Raw genomic sequence first — 17,102 nt, 5'->3', positions numbered from 1 at the left:
TCAAAGGTGCGCACCTCGCTGCCCACCCTTGGTGTGGCTCCGAGGTGCCCACCACGGGTGCGCAACGCCGGTGCGAACCCGGGGAGCGCCCCGATGTGTGCTCCAAGGTGCGGCGTGCACGAAGTCGGACCCCGGTTTGCCCCGGGTGCGCACCTCGCGTGCACCTTGGTGCGCACACCTGGCTGGGTTGCGCGGCCTGGTGGGCACCATGGTGCGCACCAAAGGAGCGCTCCCGAAGTGTGCTCCAAGGTGCGGCGTGCACGAAGTCGGAGCCCGGTTTGCCCCGGGTACGCACCTCGCGTGCACCTTCGCCGGGGTGGGCACCTCGGCTGGGTTTGCGCGCCCTGGTGCGCACCAAGGAGCGCTCCGAAGTGTGCTCCAAGGTGCGGCGGTGCACGAAGTCGGAGCCCGGTTTGCCCCGGGGTGCGCACCTCGCGTGCACCTTCGGCGGGGTTGCGCGCCCTGGTGGGCACCATGGTGCGCACCAAGGAGCGCTCCGAAGTGTGCTCCAAGGTGCGGCGTGCACGGAAGTCGGAGCCCGGTTTGCCCCGGGTGCGCACCTCGCGTGCACCTTCGGCGGGGTTGCGCCGCCCTGGTGGGCACCATGGTGCGCACCAAGGAGCGCTCCGAAGTGTGCTCCAAGGTGCGGCGTGCACGAAGTCGGAGCCCGGTTTGCCCCGGGTGCGCACCTCGCGTGCACCTTCGCCGCGGTGGGCACCATGGCGTGCACGAAGTCGGAGCCGGTTTGCCCCCGGGTGCGCACCTCGCGTGCACCTTCGCCGGGGTGGGCACCTCGGCTGGGTTGCGCGCCCTGGTGCGCACCAAGGAGCGCTCCGAGAGTGTGCTCCAAGGTGCGGCGTGCACGAAGTCGGAGCCCGGTTTGCCCCGGGTGCGCACCTCGCGTGCACCTTCGCCAGGGTGGGCACCTCGGTGCGCACACCTTCTCAATGTTTTCTTGCCTTTTCTGGAAATTGGTGAAGGCAGCGCATCAAAGGTGCGCACCTCGGTGTGCTCCGAGGTGCGAACCCGAGAGCGCTCCGAGGTGCCCACGAAGTCGAAAGTCGGGTTAATTGCATTGTTTTCCCCGGGTGCGCTCCGAGGTGCGCAACATCGGCGCGCACCAAGGAGGGCTCCGAAGGTGTGCTCCAAGGTGCGCACGATGGCGTGCACCTCTGGTGCGCACGATTCGGAGCTCGGTTTGACCGGGGTGCGCACACCTTGGCTGGGTTGCGCACCTTTTGTGCGCTCCAAGGTGCGCACGAAGTCGGAGCTCGGTTTGCCCCGGGTGCGCACCTTCGCCAGGGTGCGCACCTTGATGCGCACGCCTTGGCTGGGCTGCGCACCTTGGTGGGCGCCATGGTGCGCACCTTTCGTGCGCTCCAAGGTGCGCACGAAGTCGGAGCTCGGGTTTGCCCCGGGTTGCGCACCTTGGTGGGCGCCATGGTGCACTCCGAGGTGCCCAAGATTGGTGCGCACCAAGGAGCGCTCCGAAGTGCGCTCCAAGGTGCGCGCGAAGTCGAAAGTTGGGTTATTGTCGGTTTGCCTCGGGTGCGCACCTTGCGTGCACCTTCGCCAGGGTGGGCGCCTTGGTGCGCACACCTTGGCTGGGCTGCGCACACCTTGGCACCCGCGTTTCCTTCATTTTAAATTTTTTTTTTTTACAATCTCTCAAGTGGGAAATTCTATAATCTCAACTTTTTTTGCCTTTTCAGGAAACTTTTGAATGGAGCGCATCATTGGTGCGCTCCGAAGTGTGCTCCAAAGCTCTCTCCAGCTGCGTGCACCTGCCCCGGCCGCGCACCCGGCCCCGCCCAGCTTCGCTCACCTGTCCCGGCGTCTGGTGCGGAACCTTAGAGTAAGAAACATCACCGTGCACCTTGGCCAACGTGCGCGACTCGACCGATGCGCGCACTGGCCGAGGTGCACACCGATTTCACCTGGGTGCGCGCGCAGCACCTCGGGCGCACCGGGGTGCGCGCACAACGCCCGGGGTTGCACCGTGGCCTGTGTGCTCGGGGCGCCTCGGGTGCGCGCTCGGTGTCGCCCCCGCGCGCGCGGTAGTGCGGGCAGCGCACCCCGGCCCGGCCCGGCCCCGACGAGAACGCAAACGGGCAAAAGGTTTATTCAAATAGCATTGCGATGCCCGGCGAAAAACTAAAAAAGGGTTGCAACACCGGGACTTCCCGGGAGGTCACCCATCCCAGTACTACTCCGGCCCAAGCGCGCTTAACTGCGGAGTTTCTGATGGGATCCGGTGCACTAACGCTGGTATGATCGCACCCGTTATGAGCTTGTCGCAGTGTGTACTTAGCAAACCGCGACCCACGTGCGAATCCACCCCGGCCACCCACCCCCGTCGAGGTGCACACCCTCCCTCGCGAAGTGCGCCCCGTTCGCCAATTGTGAGCCCTGCCCGGGGTGCGCGCACCTTGCTAGGGCGTCGGGTGTGCACCCGGCCCGGCCTACGTGCGTGCACCTGTAGGGGGCGTCGTGTGCGTGCAGTGTCCCGTCTGCAACGCGGTGCCCACACACCACCTCGGGCGCAACGACCTGCGCTCACATGTGGGCCGAGTGCACCTTGGTGCATGTTCGGGGCGCCTCGGGTGCACGCTCGATCTTGCCCCGGTGCACCAAGGCGCTCGGTTTGCCCCGGGTGCGCACTTGGTGCAAGGTGGGCACCCAAAATAGGGATCAAGCACCAAAACACAAGTTTCGGGATGCAAAATGGGAACCCAAGGACCACAAATGCGTTCCAAGACCCATGATGGGTCCACGAGAAACAAAAATGTGTTCCGAGACTTAATAAACAAATATTGGGTTTTAGGAGAAGAAACATGCTCTGATGCCCAAAACGAGAATCGACCCCGAAAAGGCCACAGGCCAAAAGTGGGATGCGAGACAAAAAAAAATGGGACCCGAGGACCAAAATTGGGTTCCCAGGTCGAAGACAGGGCAACCGGACAAGAAACGACCTCTAAGGCTCGAAATGAGTCCCGACGACTAAAACTTGACAAGAAGCACCCATCAGGCACCCAACTCGACACCCATGGGATGCCGACCACCCGGGCTTCCACCTAGCACACCTTGGCACCCACCCACCCTCGCACCCAACCTCGCACCCAACTTAGCACCTTTGAACCCACATTGGCACTCACCCTGACCCTGGCACCTTGGAACCCACATTGGCACTCACCTTGACCCTGGCACCCACCTTTGCACTCACCTTGGGACCCACCCTGGCTCCCACCTCGGCACCCACCCAGACACCCACCTTGGTTCCTTGGCACCCACCTTGGATCCTTGGCACCCACCCCGACACCCACCTTGGCACGCAACTTGGCTACTTGCCACCCACCTTGGCTCCTTGACGCCCACCCCGACAACCACCCCGTGACCTACCCTGGCTAGGGTTGGTGCACACCCACCCTGGTGCCCACCTTGGCACCCACCCTATGACCCCACCTTGGCACGCACCTTAGTACCCACCCCGTTACCCACCCTAGGACCCACCCCGTGACCCACCTTGGCCAGGGTGGGTGCCTTGGTGCGCACAACTTGCCTGGGGCTGCACACCAGGGCGGGCTCAAGATGGCACCCGCGTTCCGTTTTTTTCACTATCTTTCAAAACGGAAATTTTAAAATCTCATTTTTTTCTTTTTTTTGCCTTTTCTGGAAATTAGTGAAGGCAGCGCATCAAAGGTGCGCAATGCTGGTGCGAACCCGGGAGCGCTCCGATGTGTGCTCCAAGGGTGCGGCGTGCACGAAGTCCGAGCCCGGTTTGCCCCGGGTGCGCACCTCGCGTGCACCTTCGCCGGGGTGAGCACCTTGGCTGGTTGCGCGCCCTGGTGCGTACCAAGGAGCGCTCTGAAGTGTGCTCCAAGGTGCGGCGTGCACGAAGTCGGAGCCCGGTTTGCCCCGGGTGTGCACCTCGGGTGCGCACCTCGCGTGCACCTTCGCTGCGGTGGGCACCTTGGCTGGGTTGCGCGCCTTGGTGGGCACCATGCAAGTGCACGAAGTCGGAGCCCGGTTTGCCCCGGGCGCGCACCTCCGCCAGGGTGGGCACCTTGGTGCGCACAACTTGCCTGGGCTGCGCATCAGGAAGGGCTCAAGATGGCACCCGCGTTCCGTTTTTTTTCACTATCTTTCAGAACGGAAATTTTAAAATATCGTTTTTTTTTTGCCTTTTCTGGAAATTAGTGAAGGCAGCGCATCAAAGGTGCGCAACGCTGGTGCGAACCTGGGAGCGCTCCGATGTGTGCTCCAAGGTGCGGCGTGCACGAAGTCGGAGCCCGGTTTGCCTCGGGTGCGCCCTGGTGGGCACCATGGTGCGCACCAAGGAGCGCTCCGAAGTGTGCTCCAAGGTGCGGCCTGCACGAAGTCGGAGCCCGGTTTGCCCCGGGTGTGCACCTCGGGTGGGCACCTTGGTGCGCATGGCCTTGCCTGGGCTGCGCACCAGGGCGGGCTCAAGATGGCACCCGCGTTCCTTTTTTTTCACTATCTTTCAAAACGGAAATTTTAAAATCTCATTTTTTTTTGCCTTTTTCTGGAAATTAGTGAAGGCAGCGCATCAAAGGTGCGCACCTCGCTGCCCACCACGGTGCGCAACGCCGGTGGGCACCCGGGAGTGCTTCGAAGTGTGCTCCAAGGTGCTGCGTGCACGTTGTCGGAGCCCGGTTTGCCCCGGGTGCGCACCTCGCGTGCACCTTCGTCGGGGTGGGCACCTTGGCTTGGTTTGCCCCGGCTGCGCTCCGAAGCGGGGTTATTGGAGCGCCGCCTCTTTTTTTGTCGGAGCGTTTGGTGGGGTTTCTCGCATTGGCTCTTCCGAGGCCCGGTTGCCACCCTGGCGCGCACGAAGTCGGAAGTAGGGTTAATTGCCCGGGTGCGCACCTTTGCCAGGGTGGCACCTTACCTGGGCTGCGCACCAGGGCGGGCTCAAGATGGCACGCGCGTTCCGTTTTTTTCACTATCTTTCAAAACGGAAATTTTAAAATCTCCTTTTTTTTTTGCCTTTTCTGGAAATTAGTGAAGGCAGCGCATCAAAGGTGCGCACCTCGCTGCCCACCTTGGTGTGCTCTGAGGTGCGCACCCGGGAGCGCTACGAAGTGTGCTCCAAGGTGCGGCGTGCACGTTGTCGGAGCCCGGTTTGCCCCGGGTGCGCACCTCGCCTGCACCTTGGCCGGGGTGGGCACCTTGGCTGGGTTTGCCCAGGGTGCGCTCCGAAGCGGGGTTACTGGAGCGCCCCCTCTTTTTTTGTCAGAGAGTTTGGTGGGGTTTCTCGCATTGGCTCTTCCCAGGCCCGGTTGTTGGGTGCGCTCCCACCCTGGCGCGCGCGAAGTTGGAAGTTGGGTTAATTGCCCGGGCGCGCACCTTCGCCAGGGTGGGCACCTTGGTGCGCAAACCTTGGCTGGGCTGCGCACCAGGGCGGGCTCAAGATGGCACCAGCATTCCCTTTTTCTCACTATCTTTCAAAACGGAAATTTTAAAATCTCGTTTTTTTTTTGCCTTTTATGGAAATTAGTGAAGGCATCGCATCAAAGGTGCGCACCTCGCTGCCCACCTTGGTGTGCTCCGAGGTGCCCACCACGGTGCGCAACGCCGGTGCGAACCCGGGAGCGCCCCGATGTGTGCTCCAAGGTGCGGCGTGCACGAAGTCGGACCCCGGTTTGCCCCGGGTGCGCACCTCGCGTGCACCTTGGTGCGCACACCTTGGCTGGGTTGCGCGGCCTGGTGGGCACCATGGTGCGCACCAAGGAGCGCTCCGAAGTGTGCTCCAAGGTGCGGCGTGCACGAAGTCGGAGCCCGGTTTGCCCCGGGTGCGCACCTTCGCCGCGGTGGGCACCATGGCGTGCACGAAGTCGGAGCCCGGTTTGCCCCGGGTGCGCACCTCGCGTGCACCTTCGCCGGGGTGGGCACCTCGGCTGGGTTGCGCGCCCTGGTGCGCACCAAGGAGCGCTCTGAAGTGTGCTCCAAGGTGCGGCGTGCACGAAGTCGGAGCCCGGTTTGCCCCGGGTGTGCACCTCGGGTGCGCACCTCGCGTGCACCTTCGCTGCGGTGGGCACCTTGGCTGGGTTGCGCGCCTTGGTGGGCACCATGCAGTGCACGAAGTCGGAGCCCGGATTGCCCCGGGCGCGCACCTCCGCCAGGGTGGGCACCTTGGTGCGCACAACTTGCCTGGGCTGCGCACCAGGAAGGGCTCAAGATGGCACCCGCGTTCCGTTTTTTTCACTATCTTTCAGAACGGAAATTTTAAAATCTCGTTTTTTTTTGCCTTTTCTGGAAATTAGTGAAGGCAGCGCATCAAAGGTGCGCAACGCTGGTGCGAACCTGGGAGCGCTCCGATGTGTGCTCCAAGGTGCGGCGTGCACGAAGTCGGACCCCGGTTTGCCCCGGGTGCGCACCTCGCGTGCACCTTGGTGCGCACACCTTGGCTGGGTTGCGCGCCCTGGTGGGCACCATGGTGCGCACCAAGGAGCGCTCCGAAGTGTGCTCCAAGGTGCGGCGTGCACGAAGTCGGAGCCCGGTTTGCCCCGGGTGCGCACCTCGCGTGCACCTTCGCCGCGGTGGGCACCATGGCGTGCACGAAGTCGGAGCCCGGTTTGCCCCGGGTGCGCACCTCGCGTGCACCTTCGCCGGGGTGGGCACCTTGGTGTGCAGACCTTGGCTGGGTTGCGCGCCCTGGTGGGCACCATGGTGCGCACCAAGGAGCGCTCCGAAGTGTGCTCCAAGGTGCGGCCTGCACGAAGTCGGAGCCCGGTTTGCCCCGGGTGTGCACCTCGGGTGGGCACCTTGGTGCGCATGCCTTGCCTGGGCTGCGCACCAGGGCGGGCTCAAGATGGCACCCGCGTTCCTTTTTTTTCACTATCTTTCAAAACGGAAATTTTAAAATCTCATTTTTTTTTGCCTTTTTCTGGAAATTAGTGAAGGCAGCGCATCAAAGGTGCGCACCTCGCTGCCCACCACGGTGCGCAACGCCGGTGGGCACCCGGGAGTGCTTCGAAGTGTGCTCCAAGGTGCTGCGTGCACGTTGTCGGAGCCCGGTTTGCCCCGGGTGCGCACCTCGCGTGCACCTTCGTCGGGGTGGGCACCTTGGCTGGGTTTGCCCCGGCTGCGCTCCGAAGCGGGGTTATTGGAGCGCCGCCTCTTTTTTTGTCGGAGCGTTTGGTGGGGTTTCTCGCATTGGCTCTTCCGAGGCCCGGTTGCCACCCTGGCGCGCACGAAGTCGGAAGTAGGGTTAATTGCCCGGGTGCGCACCTTTGCCAGGGTGGGCACCTTACCTGGGCTGCGCACCAGGGCGGGCTCAAGATGGCACGCGCGTTCCGTTTTTTTCACTATCTTTCAAAACGGAAATTTTAAAATCTCCTTTTTTTTTTGCCTTTTCTGGAAATTAGTGAAGGCAGCGCATCAAAGGTGCGCACCTCGCTGCCCACCTTGGTGTGCTCTGAGGTGCGCACCCGGGAGCGCTACGAAGTGTGCTCCAAGGTGCGGCGTGCACGTTGTCGGAGCCCGGTTTGCCCCGGGTGCGCACCTCGCCTGCACCTTGGCCGGGGTGGGCACCTTGGCTGGGTTTGCCCAGGGTGCGCTCCGAAGCGGGGTTACTGGAGCGCCCCCTCTTTTTTTGTCAGAGCGTTTGGTGGGGTTTCTCGCATTGGCTCTTCCCAGGCCCGGTTGTTGGGTGCGCTCCCACCCTGGCGCGCGCGAAGTTGGAAGTTGGATTAATTGCCCGGGCGCGCACCTTCGCCAGGGTGGGCACCTTGGTGCGCACACCTTGGCTGGGCTGCGCACCAGGGCGGGCTCAAGATGGCACCAGCATTCCCTTTTTCTCACTATCTTTCAAAACGGAAATTTTAAAATCTCGTTTTTTTTTTGCCTTTTATGGAAATTAGTGAAGGCATCGCATCAAAGGTGCGCACCTCGCTGCCCACCTTGGTGTGCTCCGAGGTGCCCACCACGGTGCGCAACGCCGGTGCGAACCCGGGAGCGCCCCGATGTGTGCTCCAAGGTGCGGCGTGCACGAAGTCGGACCCCGGTTTGCCCCGGGTGCGCACCTCGCGTGCACCTTGGTGCGCACACCTTGGCTGGGTTGCGCGGCCTGGTGGGCACCATGGTGCGCACCAAGGAGCGCTCCGAAGTGTGCTCCAAGGTGCGGCGTGCACGAAGTCGGAGCCCGGTTTGCCCCGGGTACGCACCTCGCGTGCACCTTCGCCGGGGTGGGCACCTCGGCTGGGTTGCGCGCCCTGGTGCGCACCAAGGAGCGCTCCGAAGTGTGCTCCAAGGTGCGGCGTGCACGAAGTCGGAGCCCGGTTTGCCCCGGGTGCGCACCTTCGCCGCGGTGCGCACCATGGCGTGCACGAAGTCGGAGCCCGGTTTGCCCCGGGTGCGCACCTCGCGTGCACCTTCGGCGGGGTTGCGCGCCCTGGTGGGCACCATGGTGCGCACCAAGGAGCGCTCCGAAGTGTGCTCCAAGGTGCGGCGTGCACGAAGTCGGAGCCCGGTTTGCCCCGGGTGCGCACCTCGCGTGCACCTTCGGCGGGGTTGCGCGCCCTGGTGGGCACCATGGTGCGCACCAAGGAGCGCTCCGAAGTGTGCTCCAAGGTGCGGCGTGCACGAAGTCGGAGCCCGGTTTGCCCCGGGTGCGCACCTCGCGTGCACCTTCGCCGCGGTGGGCACCATGGCGTGCACGAAGTCGGAGCCCGGTTTGCCCCGGGTGCGCACCTCGCGTGCACCTTCGCCGGGGTGGGCACCTCGGCTGGGTTGCGCGCCCTGGTGCGCACCAAGGAGCGCTCCGAAGTGTGCTCCAAGGTGCGGCGTGCACGAAGTCGGAGCCCGGTTTGCCCCGGGTGCGCACCTCGCGTGCACCTTCGCCAGGGTGGGCACCTCGGTGCGCACACCTTCTCAATGTTTTCTTGCCTTTTCTGGAAATTGGTGAAGGCAGCGCATCAAAGGTGCGCACCTCGGTGTGCTCCGAGGTGCGAACCCGAGAGCGCTCCGAGGTGCCCACGAAGTCGAAAGTCGGGTTAATTGCATTGTTTTCCCCGGGTGCGCTCCGAGGTGCGCAACATCGGCGCGCACCAAGGAGGGCTCCGAAGTGTGCTCCAAGGTGCGCACGATGGCGTGCACCTCTGGTGCGCACGATTCGGAGCTCGGTTTGACCGGGGTGCGCACACCTTGGCTGGGTTGCGCACCTTTTGTGCGCTCCAAGGTGCGCACGAAGTCGGAGCTCGGTTTGCCCCGGGTGCGCACCTTCGCCAGGGTGCGCACCTTGATGCGCACGCCTTGGCTGGGCTGCGCACCTTGGTGGGCGCCATGGTGCGCACCTTTCGTGCGCTCCAAGGTGCGCACGAAGTCGGAGCTCGGTTTGCCCCGGGTGCGCACCTTGGTGGGCGCCATGGTGCACTCCGAGGTGCCCAAGATTGGTGCGCACCAAGGAGCGCTCCGAAGTGCGCTCCAAGGTGCGCGCGAAGTCGAAAGTTGGGTTAATTGTCCGGTTTGCCTCGGGTGCGCACCTTGCGTGCACCTTCGCCAGGGTGGGCGCCTTGGTGCGCACACCTTGGCTGGGCTGCGCACACCTTGGCACCCGCGTTTCCTTCATTTTAAATTTTTTTTTTTTACAATCTCTCAAGTGGGAAATTCTATAATCTCAACTTTTTTTGCCTTTTCAGGAAACTTTTGAATGGAGCGCATCATTGGTGCGCTCCGAAGTGTGCTCCAAAGCTCTCTCCAGCTGCGTGCACCTGCCCCGGCCGCGCACCCGGCCCCGCCCAGCTTCGCTCACCTGTCCCGGGCGTCTGGTGCGGAACCTTAGAGTAAGAAACATCACCGTGCACCTTGGCCAACGTGCGCGACTCGACCGAGCGCGCACTGGCCGAGGTGCACACCGATTTCACCTGGGTGCGCGCGCAGCACCTCGGGCGCACCGGGGTGCGCGCACAACGCCCGGGTTGCACCGTGGCCTGTGTGCTCGGGGTGCCTCGGGTGCGCGCTCGGTGTCGCCCCCGCGCGCGCGGTAGTGCGGGCAGCGCACCCCGGCCCGGCCCGGCCCCGACGAGAACGCAAACGGGCAAAAGGTTTATTCAAATAGCATTGCGACGCCCGGCGAAAAACTAAAAAAGGGTGCAACACCGGGACTTCCCGGGAGGTCACCCATCCCAGTACTACTCCGGCCCAAGCGCGCTTAACTGCGGAGTTCTGATGGGATCCGGTGCACTAATGCTGGTATGATCGCACCCGTTATGAGCTTGTCGCAGTGTGTACTTAGCAAACCGCGACCCACGTGCGAATCCACCCCGGCCACCCACCCCCGTCGAGGTGCACACCCTCCCTCGCGAAGTGCGCCCCGTTCGCCAAGTGTGAGCCCTGCCCGGGTGCGCGCACCTTGCTAGGGCGTCGGGTGTGCACCCGGCCCGGCCTACGTGCGTGCACCTGGAGGGGGCGTCGTGTGCGTGCAGTGTCCCGTCTGCAACGCGGTGCCCACACACCACCTCGGGCGCAACGACCTGCGCTCACATGTGGGCCGAGTGCACCTTGGTGCATGTTCGGGGCGCCTCGGGTGCACGCTCGATCTTGCCCCGGTGCACCAAGGCGCTCGGTTTGCCCCGGGTGCGCACTTGGTGCAAGGTGGGCACCCAAAATAGGGATCAAGCACCAAAACACAAGTTTCGGGATGCAAAATGGGACCCAAGGACCACAAATGCGTTCCAAGACCCATGATGGGTCCACGAGAACAAAAATGTGTTCCGAGACTTAATAAACAAATATTGGGTTTTAGGAGAAGAAACATGCTCTGATGCCCAAAACGAGAATCGACCCCGAAAAGGCCACAGGCCAAAAGTGGGATGCGAGACAAAAAAAAATGGGACCCGAGGACCAAAATTGGGTTCCCAGGTCGAAGACAGGGCAACCGGACAAGAAACGACCTCTAAGGCTCGAAATGAGTCCCGACGACTAAAACTTGACAAGAAGCACCCATCAGGCACCCAACTCGACACCCATGGGATGCCGACCCACCCGGGCTTCCACCTAGCACACCTTGGCACCCACCCACCCTCGCACCCAACCTCGCACCCAACTTAGCACCTTTGAACCCACATTGGCACTCACCCTGACCCTGGCACCTTGGAACCCACATTGGCACTCACCTTGACCCTGGCACCCACCTTTGCACTCACCTTGGGACCCACCCTGGCTCCCACCTCGGCACCCACCCAGACACCCACCTTGGTTCCTTGGCACCCACCTTGGATCCTTGGCACCCACCCCGACACCCACCTTGGCACGCAACTTGGCTACTTGCCACCCACCTTGGCTCCTTGACGCCCACCCCGACAACCACCCCGTGACCTACCCTGGCTAGGGTTGGTGCACACCCACCCTGGTGCCCACCTTGGCACCCACCCTATGACCCACCTTGGCACGCACCTTAGTACCCACCCCGTTACCCACCCTAGGACCCACCCCGTGACCCACCTTGGCCAGGGTGGGTGCACCCACCCTGGTGCCCACCTTGGCACCCACCCATCCTAGCACCCAGCCTGTGACCGGGCTTGGAACCCAACCTTGCACCCGCACCCGTCTTGGCCAGTGTGGGTGCGCACCCATCCTGGCACCCACGTTGTGACACACCCTTTAACCCACGCACCCTAGCACCCACGTTGGCACCCACCTTGGAACCCAACCTAGCAACTTGGCACCCACCCCGTGACCCACCTTGGCATCCACCATAGCAGTCGCCGACTTGGCACCCACCTCGGCACCCACCTTGACACTTGTGGACCCACCTTGCCACTCACCCTAGCATCGACCCATCCTAGCACCCACCCTGGCACCTTTGCACCCTAGCACTCACCCATCCTAGCACCTAACCTGTGACCCACCTTGACACTCACCCTCGCACCCACCTTGGAACCCAACCTAGCACCCACCCACCCTGACACCAACCCTAGCACCTACCCACCCTTGCACCCACCCTGTGACCCATCTTGGCACCCACCCATCCTACCACTCAACCTATCACCCACCTTCTCACCCACCTTGGCATCCACCTTAGCACCCACCCACACTGGCACCTTGGCACCCACCTCGGGCAAGGTGGGTGCACACCCACCCTGGCACCCAATTTAGAACCCACCGAGCATGTTACCCACCTTGGCACCCACATTGCAGCCCACCCTAGTACCCACCCTATGACCCACATTGGCATCCACACCCTAGCACCCAGGCACCTCGACACCCGCCTTGACACCCACCCTAGCACTGAACCTGTGACCCACCTTGGAACTCACCCTAGAACCCACCCACCCTGTGAACCACCTTGGCATCCACCTTAGCACCCACCCACCTTGGCACCCACTCTAGCACTCACCCATCCTAACACCCAACTTGTTACCCACCTTGGCACCCGCCCTCGCGTCCACCTTGAAACCCACCCTAGCACCCACCCACGCAGGAGCCCACCTTGGCACCCAACCTAACACCCACGCATCCTGGCACCCAACTTGTGACCCACCTTGGAACCCACCCTAGTACCCACCTTTGAACCCACTATATCACCAACCCACCTTGGCACCCACCCTATGACCCTCTTTGGAATCCACCCTAGCACGCACCCACCCTGGCACCCACCATGGAGCGCACCCTAGCACCCACCCACCTCGGCACGCACCTCAACACCCACCTTGGTGTGCGCACTGCGCCAACCTCTCAAAGACCCTATGTGGTGCGCTCCAAAGTGTACACCTTTGGTGCGCTCCAAGGTGCGCACCTTTGGTGCACACCGAGGTGCACACCAAAGTGTGCACCGAGGTGAGCACCAAAGTGCACTCCAGGGTGCACACCAAGGCGTGCACCTTTGGTGCGGTCAATGCAAACGAATTCGGAAGTTGGGGTCGATGTCCTAATCGCTGCTGCAGACTACACGTATGAGAATCGGACAAATAGCTTTATATAGGGGAGGTGTTGCGTTTGATGGGTCGACTCCCCTGGTTGTGTGCACTGCACCAACTTCAAAGACCCTGTCTTGTTTAAGAAGTCAAAAGTTGGGGTGGATGTCCTAATCATTGCTGCAGTCTACGCATGTATGAGAATCAGACAAATAGCTTATATAGGGGAGGTGTTGCATTCGGTGGGTTGACTCCCCTGGTTGTGCGCACTGCGCCAACCTCAAAGACCCCGCATAGCAGAAGAAGTCGGAAGTCGGATTTTGGTGAGCACCAAGGCGTGCACCTTTGGTGCGGTCAACGCAGACGAATTCAGAAGTTGGGGTGGATGTCCTAATCGTTGTTGCAGGCTACACATGTATGAGAATCAGACAAATAGCTTATATAGGGGAGGTGTTGGGTTTGATGGGTCAACTCCCTTGGTTGTGCGCATTACGCCAACCTCAAAGACCTTGTTTTCGTTAAGAAGTCAAAAGTTGGGGTCAATGTCCTAATGGCTCCTGCAGGCTACACATGTATGAGAATCGGACAAATAGCTTATATAGGGGAGGTGTTGGGTTTGATGGGTCGACTCCCCTGGTTGTGCGCATTACGTCAACCTCAAAGACCTTGTTTTCGTTAAGAAGTCAAAAGTTGGGGTCGATGTCCTAATTGCTCCTGTAGACTACACATGTATGAGAATCAGACAAATAGCTTATATAGGGGAGGTGTTGGGTTTGATGGGTTGACTCCCCTAGTTGTTCGCATTACACCAACCTCAAAGACCTTGTTTTCGTTTAGAAGCCGAAAGTTGGGGTCGATGTCCTAATTGCTCTTGCAGGCTACGCATGTATGAGAATCAGACAAATAGCTTATATAGGGGAGGTGTTGGGTTTGATGGGTCGACTCCCCTGGTTGTGCGCATTGCGCCAACCTCAAAGACCCTGCATTGCGGATGAAGTCGAAAGTCAGAGTTTGGTGTGCTACAAGGTGTGGTCGAAGGTGCTCACCTAGGTGTGCACCTTTGGAGCACAGGAAAAGTGCCCTCCAAAAGTGCGCACCTTTGGAGTGCACAAAAGTGCCCTCCAAAAGTGCGCACCTTTGGAGCGCAGAAAAGTGCCCTCCAAAAAGTGCCCTCCAAAAGTGCGCACCTTTGGAGCGCAGAAAAGTGCCCTCCAAAAAGTGCCCTCCAAAAGTGCGCACCTTTGGAGCGCAGAAAAGTGCCCTCCAAAAAGTGCCCTCCAAAAGTGCGCACCTTTGGAGCGCAGAAAAGTGCCCTCCAAAAAGTGCCCTCCAAAAGTGCGCACCTTTGGAGCGCAGAAAAGTGCCCTCCAAAAAGTGCCCTCCAAAAGTGCGCACCTTTGGAGCGCAGAAAAGTGCCCTCCAAAAAGTGCCCTCCAAAAGTGCGCACCTTTGGAGCGCAGAAAAGTGCCCTCCAAAAAGTGCCCTCCAAAAGTGCGCACCTTTGGAGCGCAGAAAAGTGCCCTCCAAAAAGTGCCCTCCAAAAGTGCGCACCTTTGGAGCGCAGAAAAGTGCCCTCCAAAAAGTGCCCTCCAAAAGTGCGCACCTTTGGAGCGCAGAAAAGTGCCCTCCAAAAAGTGCCCTCCAAAAGTGCGCACCTTTGGAGCGCAGAAAAGTGCCCTCCAAAAGTGCGCACTTTTGGTGCGCACCAAGGCGCTGGTTCGGTCGTTGCAGGCGAGTTCGGAAGTTGGGGTCGATGTCCTGAGCGGAGGTGCAAACTACACAGGTGTCGGAATCGGACAAATAGCTTATATAGGGGAGGTGTATGCTTCGATGGGTCGACTCCCCAGGTTGAGCGCACCGCGCCAACCTCAAAGACCCTACGGTATGGATGAAGTCGGAAGTTGGGTCCGATGACCGATTCGATTAGTAGGTATGCTCATGAGGTCGGAATTTGGGTCCGATGACCTGCCATGTGCAGGAAGGCGAATGTTGACACTGTGCGTTGCAAGGTGCACACCAAGGCGCTGGTGCGGTCTTTTTAGTCGAGTTCGGAAGTTGGGGTCGATGTCCTGATCGGAGGTGCAAGCTACACAGGTGTGGGAATCGGACAAATAGCTTATATAGGGGAGGTGTATGCTTCGTTGGGTCGACTCCCCGGGTTGAGCGCACCGCGCCAACCTCAAAGACCCTACGGTATGGATGAAGTCGGAAGTTGGGTCCGATGACCGATTCGATATGTAGGCATACTCGCGAGGTCGGAATTTGGGTCCGATGACCTGCCACGTGCAGGAAGGCGAATGTTGGCACTGTGCGTTGCAAGGTGCGCACCAAGGCGCTGGTTCGGTCGTTGGAGGCGAGTTCGGAAGTTGGGGTCGATGTCTTGATCGGAGGTGCAAACTACACAGGTGTGGGAATCGGACAAATAGCTTATATAGGGGAGGTGTATGCTTCGTTGGGTCGACTCCCCGGGTTGAGCGCACCGCGCCAACCTCAAAGACCCTACGGTATGGATGAAGTCGGAAGTTGGGTCCGATGACCGATTCGATATGTAGGCATACTCGCGAGGTCGGAATTTGGGTCCGATGACCTGCCATGTGCAGGAAGGCGAATGTTGGGACTGTGCGTCGCAAGGTGCGCACCAAGGCGCTGGTGCCGTCGTTGCAGTCGAGTTCGGAAGTTGGGGTCGATGTCCTGGTCAGAGGTGCAAACTACACAGGTGTGGGAATCGGACAAATAGCTTATATAGGGGAGGTGTATGCTTCGATGGGTCGACTCCCTGGGTTGAGCGCACCGCGCCAACCTCAAAGACCCTACAGTATGGATGAAGTCGGAAGTTGGGTCCGATGACCGATTCGATACGTAGGCATATTGGCGAGGTCTGAATTTGTGTCCGATGACCTGCCATGCGCAGGAAGGCGGAATTTGGGTCCGATGACCGAGTTGATGGCGTGCCATGCGCAGAAAGGCGGAATTTGGGTCCGATGACCGAGTTGATGTTGATGGCCCGCCATGCACAGGAAGGCGGAATTTGGGTCCGATGACCGATTTGAAGGCGTGCCATACGCAAAAAGGCGGAGTTTGGGTCCGATGACCGAGTTGATATTGATGGCCCGCCATGCGCAGGAAGGCGGAATTTGGGTCCGATGACCTGACATACGCATGGAGTCCGACTCGGGGGCCGATGTTCGATTCGATGACTTGCATTGTGGGTAAAGTCGGAAGTTGTGGTCTTTGACCCGATTCGATGACCAGACTTCGGCTGCTTGAGAATCGGACAAATAACTTATATAGGGGAGGTAGTGTTCTCGAGCATCCTCCCCCCGTGCCCGTTTATGTCGATTGATGCTGGTGCTCGACTGGTTGGAGCGCTCGGATGCAAAAATCTTGCACCAGGATTTATCGATTGTGATGGACACGGCAAGTCTCCTGATTGCTATGCAGGAGCTCATCGTGAATCTCTATGCGGCCTTGGTATGGACTCGACCTGCGGAATGGTTCGGCAATGGTAGTCGCTCCAACACGTCCTTGCAATGGCCACAGAGGTGATTCGACTAGAGCTCCAGTCTAGCTTTTGGGTTGCTTGGCGGACTGGTATAGCCGCGATCGAGTTCCGGCCATGAACGTTTTAGATAGCTCTTGGGCTTTCTGGGACGGAAGTCGGAAGTTTGGGCTGTTGTCCGATTTGATGACCATTCTTCGGATGTGTGAGAATCGGACAAATAACTTATATAGGGGACTGTGTTGTCTCACGCAGCCCCCTCCGTGCCCCTCTATCTCGACCGATGTTGGTGCTTGAAAGGGTTGGGATCGCTCGGATTTATAAACGTGCACCACCATTTGTCGAGTGTGAGGGACGCGGCAGGTCTCCTAAATGCTATGCGGGCGCTCTCTGAGAATCTCTATCCGGCCTCGACACAGACTAGTCTTGCTGAATGGTTTGGCACTGGTAGTCGATCCAACACGTCGTTGTTGTGGCCGCCTAGGCGATTCGATTCGAGCCCCCGTCTAGCTTTTGGGTTGCTTGGCGGATTTTGCCCTATCCGCAAGTGAGCTCGGTCCCTAAACGTTCGAGAAACCCGATTGCTATGCGCCGACTCTCTTTCTTGCGAGCCTCCATCTAGCTTTTGGGTCTCTACGGAACGGAAGTCGGAATCTGGGACCGTTGTTTGATTCGACGAGGCAGACTACGGTTGTGCGAGAATCGGACAAATAACTTATATAGGGGAG

At 60.4% G+C, this 17,102-nt stretch overlaps 2 non-coding genes across 2 annotated transcripts; both read right to left on the bottom strand.

The window, feature by feature from the left end:
- Positions 1-2,162: 2,162 nt before the first annotated feature.
- On the bottom strand, positions 2,163-2,282 carry LOC131864629 (5S ribosomal RNA). The gene has a single exon (XR_009363394.1). It is a non-coding gene; the product is annotated as a 5S ribosomal RNA (ribosomal RNA).
- A 7,825-nt stretch (positions 2,283-10,107) lies between these two features.
- On the bottom strand, positions 10,108-10,226 carry LOC131864624 (5S ribosomal RNA). The gene has a single exon (XR_009363389.1). It is a non-coding gene; the product is annotated as a 5S ribosomal RNA (ribosomal RNA).
- Positions 10,227-17,102: the final 6,876 nt, after the last annotated feature.

Source organism: Cryptomeria japonica, unplaced genomic scaffold, assembly GCF_030272615.1.
Source record: "Cryptomeria japonica unplaced genomic scaffold, Sugi_1.0 HiC_scaffold_89, whole genome shotgun sequence".
NCBI lineage: Eukaryota > Viridiplantae > Streptophyta > Pinopsida > Cupressales > Cupressaceae > Cryptomeria > Cryptomeria japonica.
Note: the sequence above shows the minus strand (reverse complement) of the source record. Positions and strands in the feature narration are given on the sequence as shown.